Source organism: Anguilla rostrata, chromosome 5, assembly GCF_018555375.3.
Source record: "Anguilla rostrata isolate EN2019 chromosome 5, ASM1855537v3, whole genome shotgun sequence".
NCBI classification, from domain to species: Eukaryota; Metazoa; Chordata; class Actinopteri; order Anguilliformes; family Anguillidae; genus Anguilla; species Anguilla rostrata.
Window position 1 is genome coordinate 37,074,455 of NC_057937.1, and position 17,520 is coordinate 37,091,974.

The 17,520-nt window shown below is 39.9% G+C and overlaps 2 long non-coding RNA genes across 4 annotated transcripts; one reads left to right on the forward strand and one right to left on the reverse strand.

Annotated features, from left to right (window-relative positions):
- Window positions 1–1,984: 1,984 nt before the first annotated feature.
- On the reverse strand, window positions 1,985–12,460 carry LOC135255199 (uncharacterized). 3 transcript variants are annotated; one of them, XR_010330118.1, is made up of 6 exons: window positions 12,032–12,452; window positions 10,188–11,819; window positions 8,711–9,441; window positions 8,094–8,159; window positions 5,835–5,987; window positions 1,985–2,535 (listed from the first exon to the last, which is right to left on the reverse strand). It is a non-coding gene; the product is annotated as an uncharacterized LOC135255199 (long non-coding RNA). The 3 variants fall into 3 exon arrangements; XR_010330117.1 differs by having other exon boundaries at window positions 8,094–9,441; window positions 12,032–12,460; XR_010330119.1 differs by lacking the exons at window positions 10,188–11,819; window positions 12,032–12,452 and adding an exon at window positions 9,652–10,180 and having other exon boundaries at window positions 8,094–9,441.
- Window positions 2,339–3,785, forward strand: LOC135255200 (uncharacterized). The gene is made up of 2 exons (XR_010330120.1): window positions 2,339–2,448; window positions 2,980–3,785. It is a non-coding gene; the product is annotated as an uncharacterized LOC135255200 (long non-coding RNA).
- Window positions 12,461–17,520: the final 5,060 nt, after the last annotated feature.

A 17,520-nucleotide genomic window follows, 5' to 3' on the forward strand; every position in this document is an offset into this window, starting at 1 on the left:
AAGAGATATGAAACAACCTGTACGCAGTGCAGCAGGATGTGGTTTTTAGTAGGCAGAAATGTGCCGTTTACTTTGGAAAGCGTTAGCATAGCGTGGGCAATGTGGAGGTAGGCCAGGAAACCAAACCGCATGCTTTTAGCTGCAGAGAAAGAGTGCAGCACAGAAGCGCGGTTGAGAGGTGCACCAGAACTCGACACAGCAGATGTCAACAAGCATTACTGCTGAAAAAATCTTGGTAATTGGAAGTGAATGTTTACACAAAGGGTATTAAAGTATTTAAAATATTCTGAAATTATAAAATGCTTTGTAATATGCTTAGTGTGTTTCCATACATTTATGCAACCTTGCTGACAATACTGATCTCCCACAGTAGAATTAGGAGGGGTAGCTCAGCACTTCCACATTGCGGACTGATCACAAGTCCCTCGAATTGCAAAATGTTAGTAGCAGATGCACATGCACATACAATGAGCTGAAAAAGAAAGTCAAGGCCCTTTCAATTCTATGGTTTTGCATATTTATTTACTTATTTGTGGTTCAAATAAAAAATAAGTAATCCTTTCGTGTGCTAGTTGTGTGTCTTGTGAGGTTAGATTTATCGAGGACTTTTGTGAGGTCTAGAAGAGAGTTGGTTATGTCCTAATATTTTTAACTATAGGACTGAGAGAGGGTGTACTTTCCTTTTCACATCAGTGTAACAGCCCTAAGTGTCCAAAGTACAGAATAAGGAATCAAGGGTACGGGTGCATCAATACCTTTACCAGTGACTTACTCATACTACAGCTGTCAGTGAAGCTGTTAAAATACTGATGGATAAACGCGTCTTCGCCTCATTTTAAAATTGAAAAACATTTCCACATGGGATTTTTAGAGGGTGCAGGGTGATTTTGAAAATAAATGAGGGAAACTGACTGAATACTACAGACGTGAAGAGCCACAGTTTTTGACCTGGAAATGCAGGAGGCGTGCTCTGAAAACACGTGACATAACAACTCACCTCGTCTCACTGAGCATAGTTACAGACAAAATAACGAAACTTGAGTTGTTTTTAAAACTTAATTGCACAAATTTAAACTGCTGTTCTCTGCCATATTTGATTTATCATGCTTCAGTCATGGTTCACTCTCCATCCTAGCAACAAGGGTTTGCGGACAACATAAGGCGCACAGAATTAAAATTGCAGATTCTCATTGCTGATAAAAATGGAAGATAAAATGCATTTTCCTAAATGTTTTTTTTTTCCTAAACTGTTTTTCCTAAATTGTATTCATATGTGAAAAATAATATTATTATACTGGTTTAACTAAATTGGACTCTGACCCCATACATTCTTGACACAAATAAAGATAATTCCACTGTGTGAGAGCAAACAGAGGAATGGGCAAATTCCAACCACATGTTCTGCCTCCACATGCTCACGTTCAAGTTGAAGCAACCACAAGTAGTGTAAATGAGCTGTGCCAATGTTATCAGACTACAAATAAAATCTGTCTCTCCGGAGGGCTTGTCAAGGTATATTTCATGCAATAATGTTTTAAGGCAGCAATTTGTTTGCTACAGAGATGATATTTTTGGGCTATTTTAACATGCAAATACGCAATAGAAACACTAGCTAGATGTTCAGGGAATTTTTCTTTTTCAAACAACATAAGACCTGATTTACCAGAGTGGAGAGGAAGACGTGAAAATAACTACTGCAGTTCACAGGAAATAAATGTGATAGGGGTGACAAACTGCTTGCTCATGTGTGTTGGACACTCCCCAATACCACATGTGTGTGTCTCCATTGAGTCATCCTTCCCTGTGATGGTGCCAACACTCCTCTTAACACACACTATGGACCAGACAATGGCAAGATCATTTTTACTCAGAGAAACTACTTCACTTCCCGTTCTCTTGCTTGTTCAGCTTGAGACCGAAAACACCAGCAGAAGGTCAACTCTCGTGCTATTGATAATATTTGTGAAAAAGCAAAAATACAAGCTCAAGACAGGCACTTTTTATTTGATAGTGACTCTTCAATAACCCTAATCAAGGGAATCAGATGAACCTTAGTATAATAATGAGATATATTTCAAGTTTTTTCATACATTATTCAGACAAAAAATTCACAAAGCCAATACAGTATACTCTGGCTTTGCTAGAAAGTAAAAAGGTGTTTTAAAATGTAATCATTTAACATATATTCTGAAATTACAATCAAATTACAATCATTCTGAAGTAAAATCCATGAAATCAGTCCATTAAAAGTCAGAGCAGAGTTGTTCATAAAAAAAGAGAAAAGGTTCCCTTAAGAATTTACAAAACAGTGATGATACGTAATAAATGAAGATAATTTTGCAAGTTTTCTGTACAGCAGTGATAAAGAAAACCTCCAAATGTGACTTAATAGGCAAAGATGAAAGGCAGCAGGACAATTCAGGTCATCTCACAACTGTCTGTATCCTGGTTTGCTTCTTTTTTCATGCGGCATTGTCGGATCCCATACACGATGAGTCCCAAACATGTAGGCAAGAGCAGAGCTATGCCTATAACCTGGAATATTAAGCAAACAGAAAACATAGGCATCATTTTAATTAAACCCATTTACCTTAATAACCTACACAAAATGAAACTTTTGAGTTTCAGCTTTGGTCAGCCAAATCACATAAGTAGGCCCATCCCTTTGCGACCATCTCCATTAATAAGGGAAGGGACTGGCAATCCTACATCCCCAAGGTGCATTTTGCCAGCATTTCTTTTCACTCGGATGTCCAACAGCTGAGCTGAACAGTCATTGTTTCAGAGGAGTAGTGCCCAGTTCATTCGGACAGACTGACCATCCATTCTGTCCTTGGGCATGTCTGCTCACAAAACTTTGCATCTAATACAGCACACAACTAGACAGCAGAAGGAACACTGGAGCTGACACTCTGGTTACTATCGAGAAACTATGGTGCCACCCAGTAGAACAGCCAAATTTGGAACTGGCATGGTCAGCATTTGATACCAGACCAAAGAGCAGATAGAGCACCAATGCTTTAACAGGACAAGCCACTCAACAGTCCTATGAAATGTAACTTTGTTGAGGGCAGCTGTGTGATTCCATCTGCTAAGGCACTGTTCTGGTGTAGATGTGGTTCGGGGTCTGGCATCCTGGTGGCATATTACTGCCGTTACAACACTCAGGGAGTACGGGATCTCAGTGAGCGGTCAAGCAAACTATCTGCATGAACAAGCTACATATTAAATGTTCTTCTTTGACTCAACATCTGTGCAAGCCTAACTTGCGAATTGCGGAGTAAAATATTCAGGTGCTTGAAATCACACGTTTTGAGGGTTCGTGCCTATCTGCATTTTCCTGATTTGACAGAAGCAGATGCAGTGAAGAGCACAAACAATTCTGGTATACATGCACTGAGCGATATCATGGATGGTCATGGTTTAAGAACTTTTTCAGATCTGAAAGAAACTTATAACTTACCGGATACTTCGTTTTTTCTTGTATTTACAACTTCGGTCTGCTATGCGGGCCTACGGGGTTCCATGGTCTCAACCACCCATTCACCCCTTAGTTACTTTCATTAAAAAAATACCAGGTTTACCCAAAGGACAAGTCTCCATAATATATAAAGATTTATTACAAAGATCTTCATCCTCATTGCCTGTCATTCAGGCTTGGAATACTGATTTTGGCATACAACAACATATCAACTGGGTCAAAGTTTGGGGAAATATTAGCATGGCATCCCGAAACCCAAATCATCAGCTGATCCACTTTAATTTTGTCCACAGAACTTATCTAACTCCCCAGAAACGCTATAGAATGAAACTAGCGAACTCACCAAATTGCTTATTTTGTTCCTTAAATGTACCTGGTACCTTCCTACACATGATGTGGGAGTGCCCCATGGTTAAATGCTTTTGGGAACAGGTTGCTAAACACTTATCCAAAGTACTACAGATAAATATTCCTTGTTGTCCAAAATTGATGCTCCTTAATGATTATGATGTATTAACTTTAAATGCATTCCAAAGACGTTTCTGGCTAGCAGGAAGCACAGCGGCAAAAAAAAAAAATTCCATTCTAGATCAAGTTAAGTCCTTTACCTTATAAAGTAAGGACCTCTACCTTATAAATATGATGACCAATTTGTGTTTTCTATTTATTTATTTGTTTTACTTTTTAAAATTTATTTATTTTATTTTATTTTTTTAAATGTATTTATTTATTTTCTTCAAAGGTGGTTGGTAGTGGGATACAGGGGTTGATGGGAAGGGATACGGGGTTGGTGATTTGATACGACTGAAGTGTTAAGGAGGTGGGGGTTGCTACTCATCTGGGAGGGATAAGGGGATGTATAGAGGGAGGCTGATATGGGTATATGTATGAGTATAGGCATGTGTATGTATGTGTGTATACCAGCCATTTGTTTTGTTTTTATTACTATTTTTAATTTGTTTGCTATTTGCAAAATAATGATTATATACATAATGTGCAATAATATGCAAATATGCACAAGAAACTATATGTGTATGTTACATGTTTATTATTATTATTATTTATTTATTATTATTATATATTTTTTTTACATTATGCTATATGGAGTGGCAGCCAGCAGGTACATTCAGATATCATTTCTCCTGTTTTGTCTTATATGTGAATGAATGTAACTTTTTCGGCTTGTACCTGCAACCTTTCTCATAAAAATTAATGTAAAAAAATAAAAATAAAAAAAGAGCACAAACAGACAAAATGGGCATTCCAATCTAAGCAGGGCATAAAAATATGAGTTTTTACTGTTGCCATCACATACTACCGGGCAGAGTCAGAAAAACTTCAATTAAAATTGATATTACTGGGTGGTTTTTGATGTGAAATCTTTTCAGTGTGGATTATCTTGCTATGTCTCATATAAACCTCACATTATATGAGACATGGTGAATTTTTCTTCATGACAGCTTTGGTGTTAAGTGCTAGAGGGTCATTGAAGAACTAATTCTACAATTAGGGGAATAAAACCAATGGTACATTTAGTTATGCAAAATAAGTAATGACAGCAACACATATTACTACTAACTGATCAAATCTGAAGGCTCCAGATGAATTTTTGGTTATACTTGAGTCACTTTATGCCTCTGCTAAATCAAACTGCAATGCATTTGTCTCACAGGCGTAGGTTTCATTTCAACTTTGCGGAGACACACTACTGGACCACCAAGGGGTCTCCCTGCCCAAACCCCCAAAACTATGCGTATGATTTGTACGTAACTTTGTGTAAAGACATTGCTACGTGTCAGCAGCTGCCAAACATTTAATACTGGGTCTGGACTGGACACATCTGGCCAGTCCTTCCTACATGTCCTCATTGAAAGAAATGTGCAGTTACATGTGTGTTTGTACCAATGCATACCAAGTACTTTTGTCATGAATAGAATTATTTGTAATACAGACTGCATTTCAAAGAACTAGGTGTAAGTACAGGGCCTCAAATCTAACATTTAGTGTGAAGTGTAGCTGGCCTTCAATTGTTTAAGGCCAAATTATGTCCCAAACTGCCTTCTTGTTAAGTCTTAGTCAAAAACAAACACCTCCAACAGTGCAATTGTTTTCACAGGGCCTCAGAGACCTCAGAAGTGATGATCATTCGGTGCAGGGACAGAACCTGGAACCTGGATAATTAGTCACCTCATTCAAACTTAAAGAACTGGTCAGTTCTAATGAAGATTGTGGTACACAAAATTGTGTTGGGGCCAGGACCGATCCAGCCCCCCAAAAGAAGTCCTGAGAACAAATACAGACAATAAAAACAGAATAAACATGTGGGTACATCAGTACCTGGAGCGTTCCTCACCTGAGATTGAACAATGAATCCCTGAGAGCGCTCCATCAGCTCCTGCTTCTGTGTGACGTTGTCGTCGCCTTTCGGCTCGCACCATTTCAGCGGGTCAGCTTTATGAACAATAACAAACCTGCCCTTCCAGTCCGTCTTCGCGCAGGTATAGTACTGGCCATCGAGAAACAGAAGGATCAGCCACACGAGCGCAGGAACTGAGCTGGATATCCAGCTTTTGAAGTTGCAGTTCTGGCATCTTTGTATTATGACCATGAGAGCAATACCCATGACAGCTGGGATGATGAAGAAGGAGGATGAAAACCAAGCATTCCATTTAGGTTTGCAGGGGCACTCAAACTCCAGATCTACGAGCTTCTCCAGTCCCATAAGGATGAAGCTAAAAACCGCATTCGAGACCAAAGGGCTGTTTCTGAGTTGATTTTTCAATATGGTAAACCATTGTTTTATTTCCATACTAACTACTACACAAAATGAGATGTGTAGAACTGAAAACCCTGACTGAAATCTGTTCAAGAGAACAATCTTTCAGAATTCAACTCACTAACTGGAGGCACAGAAGTACACAGCTGAGTCTTGAGGTTGCAGCTTGGTCACGTTTAGATGGAAACGCTGTCTGTTCTCTCTGGTGGCTGTGAATCTGTCATCAGCTGATCCACTTCAATTTTGTTCACAGAACTTATCTAACTCCCCAGAAACGCTATAGAATGAAACTAGCGAACTCACCAAATTGCTTATTTTGTTCCTTAAATGTACCTGGTACCTTCCTACACATGATGTGGGAGTGCCCCATGGTTAAATGCTTTTGGGAACAGGTTGCTAAACACTTATGTGTATGTATGTCTGGACTGGACACATCTGGCCAGTCACTTCTACATGTCCTCATTGAAAGAAATGTGCAGTTACATGTGTGTTTGTACCAATGCATAGAAACAAGTACTTTTGTCATGAATAGAATTATTTGTAATACAGACTGCATTTCAAAGAACTAGGTGTAAGTACAGGGCCTCAAATCTAACATTTAGTGTGAAGTGTAGCTGGCCTTCAATTGTTTAAGGCCAAATTATGTCCCGAACTGCCTTCCTGTTAAGTCTTAGTCGAAAACAAACACCTCCAACAGTGCAATTGTTTTCACAGGGCTTCAGAGACCTCAGAACTGATGATCATTCGGTGCAGGGACAGAACCTGGAACCTGGATAACGAGCGCAGGAACCAAGCTGGATATCCAGCTTTTGCAGTTGCAGTTCCTGTATCCTTGTATTATGACCATGAGAGTAATAACCATGACTGCTGAGATGACGAAGAAGGAGGATGAAAACCAAGCATTCAATTTAGGTTTGCAGGGGCACTCAAACTCCAGCTCCACGAGCTTCTCCAGTCCCATAAGGATGAAGCTAAAAGCCACATTCGAGACGAAAGGGCCGTTTCTGAGTTCATTTTTCAATTTGGTAATCCATTGTCTTCTATTTTCCATACTAAATACTACACAAAATGAGATGTGTAGAACTGAAAACCTGACTGAAATCTGTTCAAGAGAACAATCTTTCAGAATCCAGATTTAATGCCCTCCCTCTTTTATGAGGAAATAATTTGTATATTTAAAAAATATGAACTGAACAGTCATTAAAAACAAACAGATAAAACTCCATGAGTGTGATACATGTCAAATGATTGAACAACAAAATACACTGGCGTACAGTAAATTAAATATGTTTTGACTCACTAATGGTGGATATGCACAAGACTACAATGACAAAATGCAGAGTTGTGTACATGATACTCAGCTTAGAGACAATGATAACTGTCTTGCCCTTCTCTTTCATATCGCAAATGTTCATGCACTCGCAAAACTGGATTCAGGTCACAGGGTTACATTTCCTGCTTTGCCCAGTGTGCAGGTGTGGCTTAATGTTTAGTCCTATCAGGAAGATATAAAGCATGCGTTCCGTCAATTATATCTATATGGATACTTTCATAATCCTTAGTAGATCCAACTGAAGCCCTTTTCCAGGGTTAAATCTTTCTCTCAGTATCACCACATATGCCTGTTCATGTCATATAAGACTGAGTGCCTGCATCTCACTCACATTAAACCTCTCATACATGTAACCAAGTGCTTCGTTGTACTCTTTTTATTTAAAATATTTAATGAAAATAGTTTTCAACAGATAAACCAGAGAAGTGGTCCAAATCGACCCCAAGAAAACTGGAAAAGGTTACGTGAATGAAGCAGGTACAGTGTCATGAAAAAGTATTTACCCCCTTCCTGATTTCCTCTATTACTGCATATTTGTAACAATGAATGGTTTCACATCTTTAGACAAACTGAAATATAAGACAAAGGGAAACCGAGTTAACACAAAACACATTTTTAATATAATGTCATTTATTTAATTAAAAGTTACCAAACACCCATATCACTGTGTTCTGGATCATTGACTTGCTGCATAATTTAACTATGCTTCAGCTTCAGCTCACAGACAGATGACTGGACTGCCGAATAATTTTCTGGTACAGAGCAGAATTCATGGTTCCTTCAATAATGGCAAGTCATCCAGGTCTTCAGGCAGCACAGCATCCCCACACGATCGCAGTACCACCCCGTTTGACTGTTGGTATGGTGTTTGTACTGTGAAATGCTGTATTTGTTTAATGCCAGATATAGTAGGACCCATTTCATCCAAAAAGGTACACTTTCGACTCATCTGTCCAAATAACATCCCAAAAGGCTTGGGGATCATCCAGGTGCTTTTTTGCAAATGTGAGACAAGAAATTATGTTTTTCTTGGTTAGCAGCTGTTTTAGCCTTGCCTCATATGGCTCTCATTTTTTAAATTGCCCAGTCTCTTTCTAATTGTGGAGTCATGAAAACTCACCTTAGTTGAGTTTAGAGAGGCCTGCAAATTTTTTTGATGATCTGAAAACAATCCAGACTTTCACATCAACAGTTGGTCTAGCTGATCAAGGCTGGTTTTACAGGGGCAAAGGTATTTCTGTAAATGGGCAATGCCTTTTTTAGGCCAGTGCTAAAACAGCTGGTAAAGTTGTTTTCCTCTCTTATATTTTATTTTGTTTTTCCCCACTAAAACACGTTGTGTTCTGACTTCAAGGCATACTAAAGCAGTGTGAGCTTTAGAAGAAATGTGCATATATGTGGAGTCTTGCTTTCATCTTACCAAGAGTAAATGGAACGAGCGAACAAATAAATACAAAGGACATAATTTAGTGCAATACCTTCAGTGATACTGGCCTCTAGCGGCCAGATCTCCGATGGTTTTGGCATTGGCAACACATTACTTTTGGGCACTGTGTAAACTGGAGGCACAGAAGTACACAGCTGAGTCTTGAGGTTGCAGCTTGGTTACGTTTAGATGGAAACGCTGTCTGTTCTCTCTGGTGGCTGTGAATCTGTTCTCAACCACAAGCTTCTCTGTGTTCAGACCATCCATCGGTGAGAAGAAGATAAGCTCCAGGCCGTTTTGATGGCCCTGCCTGTACCAGTACATTTGTTGGTCATTGCCATCCTGTTCACACTTTATGTGAACGCTGTCTCCTTCCCTCTGTACAACAGCCTTTTTCTGAGTTATGGTGGTCGCATCACTCAAAACTGAAATCAAGAGAACAATCTTTGAGAATCAGGATTTAATGCCCTCTCTCTTTTATGAGGCAAAACAATGATGAATAATTTGTATATGTATAAAATATAAACCGAACAGTCATTAAAAACAAACAGATAAAACTCCATGAGTGTGATAAATGTCAAATGATTGAACAACAAAATACATTAACATACAGTAAATTAAATGTTTAAACTCACTAATGGTGGATATGCACATGACTACAATGGTAGCATGCAGAGATGTGTACATGGTACTCAGCTGAGACACAACAATAACTGTCTCGCCCTTCTCTTTCATATCGCAAATGTGCATGCACTCGCAAAACTGGCTTCAGGTCACAGGGTTACATTTCCTGCTTTGCCCAGTGTGCAGGTGTGGCTTAATGTTTAGTCCTATCAGGAAGATATAAAGCATGCGTTCAGTCAATTATTTCTACAGGGATACTTTCATAATCCTTAGTAGATCCAACTGAAGCTCTTTTCCAGGGTTAAATCTTTCTCTCAGTATCACCACATATGCCTGTTCACGTCATATAAGACTGAGTGCCTGCATCTCACTCACATTAAACCTCTCATACATGTAACTAAGTGCTTCGTTGTACTCTTTTTATTTAAAATATTTAATGAAAATAGTTTGCAACAGATCAACCAGAGAAGTGGTCCAAATCGACCACAAGAAAACTGGAAAAGGTTACGTGAATGAAGCAGGTACAGTGTCATGAAAAAGTATTTACCCCCTTCCTGATTTCCTCTATTATTGCATATTTGTAACAATGAATGGTTTCACATCTTACGATAAACTGTAATATAAAACAAAGGGAACCCCAGTTAACACAAAACACATTTTTAATATAATGTCATTTATTTACTTAAAAAAGTTACTAAACACCCATATCACTCGTGTGAAATAATGATATCCTCTTTAAACCTCTTCACTGATTACACCACCTTTAGCATAAATAACTGCAACTAAACGCTTCCTATAATTTGATATCTGTCGTTCACATCACTGTGGAGGAGTTTTAGCCCACTACTCTTTACAGAACTGCTTTAATTCAGGCACATTGGTACATTCTTGTGCATGAACCACTCATTTCAGGTCCTGCCATAGCATCTCTGTTGGGTTCAAGTCAGGACTTTGAATAAGCCAATCCAAAACTTTAATTTTGTTTCTTTACAGTCAGCCAGACGTGAACTTGCTTTTGTGTTCTGGATCACTGACTTGCTGCATAATTTAACTATGCGTCAGCTTCAGCTCACAGACAGATGACTGGACTTTCTCCCAAAAAATGTTCTGGTACAGAGCAGAATTCATGGTTCCTTCAATAATGGCAAGTCATCCAGGTCTTCAGGCAGCACAGCATCCCCACACGATCGCAGTACTACCACGTTTGACTGTTGGTATGGTGTTTGTACTGTGAAATGCTGTATTTGTTTTATGCCAGATATAGTAGGACCCATTTCATCCAAAAAGTTACACTTTTGACTCATGTGTCCAAATAACATCATCCAAAAAGGCTTGGGGATCATCCAGGTGCTTTTTTTTTCAAATGTGAGACAAGAAATTAGGTTTTTCATTGTTAGCAGCTGTTTTCGCCTTGCCTCCTATGACTCTCATTTTTGATATTGCCCAGTCTCTTTCTTATTCACCTTGGCTGAGGCTAGAGAGGCCTGCAGTTTTTTGGATGATTTGAAAACAGTACAGACTTTCCCATCAACAGTTGGCATAGCTTATCAAGGCTGGTTTTGCAGGAGGAAAGGTATTTCTGTAAATTGGCGATGCCTTCTTTTTAGGTCAGTGCAAAAACAGCTGTTAAAGTTGTTTTCCTGTCTTATATTATATTCTGCTTTTTCCCACTAAAACACATTGTGTTCTGACTTCAAGGCATACTAAAGCAGAATGTAAATATATGTAGAGTCATGCATTCATCTTATCTAGAGTAAATGGAACAAGTAAACAAATAAATACAAAGGGTATACATTAGTGCAATGACTTCAGTGATACTGGCCTCTAGTGGCCAGATCTCCGATGGTTTTGGCATTGGCAACACATTACTTTTGGGCACTGTGTAAACTGGAGGCACAGAAGTACACAGCTGAGTCTTGAGGTTGCAGCTTGGTTCCGTTTAGATGGAAACGCTGTCTGTTCTCTCTGGTGGCTGTGAATCTGTCCTCAACCACAAGCTTCTCTGTGTCCACACCCTCCATCCGTGAGAAGAAGATAAGCTCCAGGCCGTTTTGATGGCCCTGCCTGTACCAGTACATTTGTTGGTCTGTGCCATCCTGTTCACACTTTATGTGAACGCTGTCTCCTTCCCTCCGCACAACAGCCTTTTTCTGAGTTATGGTGGTCGCATCACTCAAAACTGAAATCAAGAGAGCAATCTTAGAGAATCAGGATTTAATGCCCTCTCTCTTTTATGAGGAAAAACAATGATGAATAATTTGTATATTTATAAAATATAAACCGAACAGTCATTAAAAACAAACAGATAAAACTCCATGGGTGTGATAAATGTCTAATGATCTAACAACAAAATACACTGACGTACAGTAAATTAAATATGTTTTAACTCACTAATGGTGGATATGCACATGACTACAATGACAGCATGCAGAGTTGTGCACATGGTACTCAGCTGAGAGACGAAGATAACTGTATTGCCCTTCTCCTTCATATCGCGAATGTGCATGTACTCGCAAAACTGGCTTCAGGCCATGGGGGTTCACTTCCTGCTGTTGCCAGTGTGAAGGTGTGGCATAATCATAACCTTAATGCTTTGTGCTTACTGACGGATATAAAGCTTACATTCAGTCAATAATGCTTACAAGGATAATTCAGTAATCCTTAGTAGGTCCAACTAAAGCCTTTTCTAGGGTTAAATCCTTCTCCTAGTATCAACACAGATGCCTTTTTATGTCATTTAAGGCTGAGTGCCTGCATCTCACTCAAATAATTAAACCTCTTTATTTTTAAACCGCTTCTTCTTTAAAATATTTAATGAAAATCAGTTGCAACTGATTACCTAAATAAGGGGTACAATTCGACCCATAGAAGGGGTCCAATTCGGCCCAAAGAAACCCGAAACAGGACGTATGTGTATGTGTGTGTGTGTGTTTGGGGGGGGGGGGGGGGGTTATTTAAAAATGGTTTTAAATGTTAGTACTTAGTTGAAGTTTTCTTAAAGCAGCAGTTAAGTATATCAAGTAAAAACATGTCCTACATTATAAGGACTGTAATTGACTGATCTCATTCAAGAAAAAATACCTGGCAAGTTGAGAATACAGAAATTCTGTATCTATAATGAAGTATTTTGCACAAATTATATATATATAAATATATATATAATAAATTCTTAAAAACACACAATGCAGTACATATTCACCAGAGTTCTGAACAGGGTTTTCTATGTAGTGTATTAATCACAATATTTTCAACATCCAACATGAATCATTTTTCCTGATAGGCTTTAACAATTAAGATTAGATTTATTTTAAACCTCATGATTCCCAACATTCCTCTTGCACTACAAATAAACTGCTATTGCAATACACATATTGTTTTCATGCATTAATATACAGTGTATGGTTTGTGGTTTTTATAATTTTTTTTACTGCAATAAACCGGCATGTATATGCATAATGTGCAGTTTCCTACATAGATACCACAGCTGAGGGAGGGTATTTCCTGAGTCAGGACCAATGCAGCATAATTTCCTCTCCTTCCCTTGCTGTGTAATACCTCCCACTCACTTCCTTTAAGGCAAGTATGGTAGAAGCATCAAACAGTCATTAGCACTTCGTTAAAAGATAAGCATGGAACAGGAGGATGAATGGAAGCTTCTTGTTGTATCTTGGGTAAAAAATATATTCAAGCAAATGGGATAGCTTTATGAAAATAAATCAAAGTTCATTGAATTTTTACATTTTTCTGCTTTCAATTTTCGAGGCTGAATTCAAAATTTCCTTGTTGTCAATACAACAGGGTCTTCTGGCCTGGTCCAGTAAAATCCAGTGGTATGCATACAAATCAGTAATTACTATTGTTACGTCCCTCCGCCTCAGGTGGGGGCGCTGGCCGTTTGGACACGCGTGTGTCTTGTTAACGTTAATTGTGAGCACCTGTGGCGGTGCCCTTTTAAGAAGCCTGGAGTCGGCTTCTCAGGAGATGGGAGTTTTTTCTCCTCACCTCTCGACCACGGCCGGGTCTTGATTTTATCTGGTGTTTTGCCGCTATTTTAGTATTCCTTATATGTATTTAAATAAAGTTATTGGTTATTTTGGGAAACCTTGATGTCGGCATCGCTTATGTTTGCGGGGGGCTTGAGAGCAACCGTAACATAAATGGGGGCTCGTCCGGGATTTTACCCTTTAGTTTACATTTTCTGTTCTTAGCCCGGTTAGCTTAGCCGCCGGGCGGGTCCAAGGGACTTGTCACTTTATTGTTTTGCCTTTTTTGTTTTTGGTGGTTAATATGAGTGGGGGTCAGAGACTGTAAAAAATATGGACAAAGCTACTGTGACGTCACCCATTGACTCTCCGTGGGTCTCCGAAAATACGTTTTGAAGCTCAATGGCGGGCGCGGCCATTTTGGAGTTGGAGCCAAAACCACAGAGTTTAAAAGCAGCTCTGTGATTTTTACAATTTGATTGACAGTCCGGTGCGGAAAAGCCCATCAACCTGAACGAGGCTAGCTGACTGTCTGCCGTTATGTTTTAAAATATATTATCAGATGTTTACGGAGTTTAATTTCCATCCGTGACTGTACAGTCATGTAATCACGTTATATGTATGGCATTAAAAATACAATTAGGCTATGTTCAGTTATCTTCAATTCATGTTTCTCAGCAAAACGAATATGCTTAACTAGCATATCAGCTTGCCAGTGAGCTAGGTAGGCTATCCGTGGTTAGCTCACGCATTAGCAATATGAACCACAGGGGAAGAACATTGACTACACTGATGGTCAATCAATCGGAGATGTGTAGGCTACTGGTGATTTGACTAGGCTAATTTTCGTATAACTGTCTGGTAGATCTGCTGTTAACCGAGCAAGTTATCGTCGTAGGTTTTCGCCAGTCAGATAATGAGCCAGTAACTGCTACTACTAGCTACTCCATCGCCGTTTGTGGTATTCACTTGCTGGGTGACGCTAGCTGACCGATCGTTCTACCGAATAAAAATTAACACTGTCAGCGGTTATTAACAAATCTACCAAGTATTTTAATAACTGATCTGCAGGCGTGTAAATATGACAACGCACTTTGTACAGCAAGTTTTCCACCTGGTGCATGAAGACAAAAATAATGTAGCCTACGTTGAATTTCTAATTATTATTAGGCTATCGTTTTTTTCTTGTAAATCATCAAAACCAATGGAGAAAAGCCAATATACGCAAGGAGCCCCCAGAACCGATTCTGAGAACCACTGTCTTAAATGCCTAGCTTGTCGGTCTCTTAAATGCTAAAAACATTCCTTTCTAAATGCCAAGATGGTTAATTTCGTTAAAATAAAGTGTGTGATTTCAGCAAATGAACCTTGAGACTCTTAATTCGCTTCGTGAAACTGAAAAAGTGTTTATCCCAAAATCGGGATTATAGTAGCTTTGTCACATGCTTGAAGCATGGCCCAGGTAGACATTTACGGAATGTACACGACTGACAAGCCGCCAAACACGTTTGACAGATTGAATGTTTGCCGGTTAAGGTTAGCTAGCTAGTCAAACGGCTTGGTAGCCGAAGTTGCGAACTGTTTTAGCACAGGCTACTGCTGGTTTACCAAATATAGCAGGCTGATTACGCTTTCTGCCGAGTAATTATTTGGTTAAGTAGGCTAAAGGAAATAGTAAAAATGACTCGGCTACCGAAAAACTTAAGAGGAGGATTATTTTATGGTCGTCTAGTGCAGCTGTAAATAGCACACGCCATAATGAAATCACCACGAAATGGGATGCCTGCATTTTCAGACTTAGCACAGGCGGACCGTAGCCGGAGCCGCAATGGCAAGGCCAAGAAGCGCCACCGCCCACCCCAGTGACCATAGACTGTGGCCCCTACTGTAGCATAGTCCTCTGAAGTAATCCGGAAGTGACGCAAGCTGTACCTCATTGGTCCAGAACAAATATTGGCCCTGTGCCCAAATGATGCAATAAATCATAAAATAGACCCATGGACAGTCATAAGACGAATAAAATACACCTATTATGACTATTTGTTCTTGTGAGAAAAAATTAGTGGCTTTGTACTTTTATTGCATTTGTACCGTAGACTTACATGGAAACCGGATATGAAAACACCTATACTGGAGCCATCCGTAGTGGCGCTAGTGAGCAACCAGGAACTACAACACCAGGAAATGAGCTTCAAAAACGAAGTCTGGTTTTGGCCGCTTGGTGGGGGTACGCTTCGGGGCACTGAGGTCGACTAGTTAAGTGGTCTGCTGACAGTGCTCACGAGTTCAGCGTTCAAAGTCGCCCCGAGCGCAGAAAACCACCGAAGACTAGTTTATTGAGTTAGAGTTTTTTTCTGTTTGGTTAGGTAGGATCGGGAAAGCCTACAATAGTTAAGAGTTAAATGATAGCGCCACTAATTGGTTTAATCACTCTGGATTTGTATCAGCTGTGTCGTCCAGCTGGGCCGATTGGGCTGGGAAAAGGAGAGACTCGTTTAACTGGTATGGTTTTTTTTTGATAGCCCTGTTCAGTTCGCTAACTGAGTAGCACGGTGTTTTGGCTTACAGCGTTCTGCCAGGTTAGACTGGTTTAGCACAGACGGTCTTTCGATTTCCTAACTTCTCGTCTATGGCTTTCTCGTTTCTTATTGTGGAGTATAGTATCGTGCATTTGTCGTTTTCCGAATATTAAGTCTCGTACCTCGTCCGTTTCGTGTTAGCCTGGTAGTGCTTCTGCTTCGGTCCTAGACTCCTTATATTGCGGAACCGTCCGATAAACTGCTCAAGCTTCGAGATGTAACGTTGAGTTTGCTCCAGTGTCTGTGTACTTGCACATGGTATTATAGAATAATAGTCCCTTGCTTTTACTGAACATCCTTTCACTACCAGTATTTAATTGAATTGCCATCTATAGCCGCGTTTCCACCGCAGGAACTATACCCCGGAACTAGGAACCTTTTGAGGAACTCAGTGCGTTTCCACCGCAGGAACTAGGGTCTAAATTTAGTTCTGGGGGCTTTGTTTTACCCCCCAAAACGTTCCTGCTCGGGGGGTAGTACTTTCCGAAAGTACAGGAACCTTTTGGGTGGAGCTTGCAGCGTTGAACATTTCTGATTGGTCGAGTACTCGCAGCACTTGTGTTGTATTTATTTTCCGCCATTACCCGCCATGTGTGAAAATATGCCGGCGCAACCCGATTTATTTTCGTAATAACTTCAAATCAAACTTGTATGTTTTGCAGCGCAGTAGCCTAGTTTTGGTTATAGCCCGCCAACGTCTTGGAATTATAACGTGTGCTCTTCTGTTCTTTTCTTGCTTTAGTATTCGTTTTATAAAATGCTAAGCATTCGTGCTGGGACAGCATATTACGTACTAAAACATTCAAACGGATTAATTCGGTTGCTGAATATTTTCTTCCGGATTTTCTTTGTTAGCCCATTGTAATTGAATCAAAACGTTTGATACAGTTATGTGAGGTATGCGGTAGTTCTGCGTAATTCACATTGGTGATACAGTAAAAGCAAACTGGAAATCACCTTCCGCACTTTTTGTCATGGTAAAATAACAGGACAACGTCGCTTTTCCATACGTCAGTGGGCTAATTTGCCTAATCTTCGCGGGACTTTAGACCCCGGTGGAAACGCAGACAGCCATTGGCTGAAGGAACCTTTTAGTTCCTGGTAAAGCAGTTCCTGGGACTGAAAGTTCCGGGTAATTTTGGTGGGAACGCGGCTTATGCTATGGCTGAGTCTGGATTCGAGTATTTACTATTTTGATTCAGTCAGCTAGATGCCTCTGGATGTACATCAGTTGTATGGCTGGCAAGTGAAAAAGTTCCTGCGGCGCCGAACGCATGCGGCGCGCGTAGAGTACCTGCGGCATCGCCTGTGTGCGGTG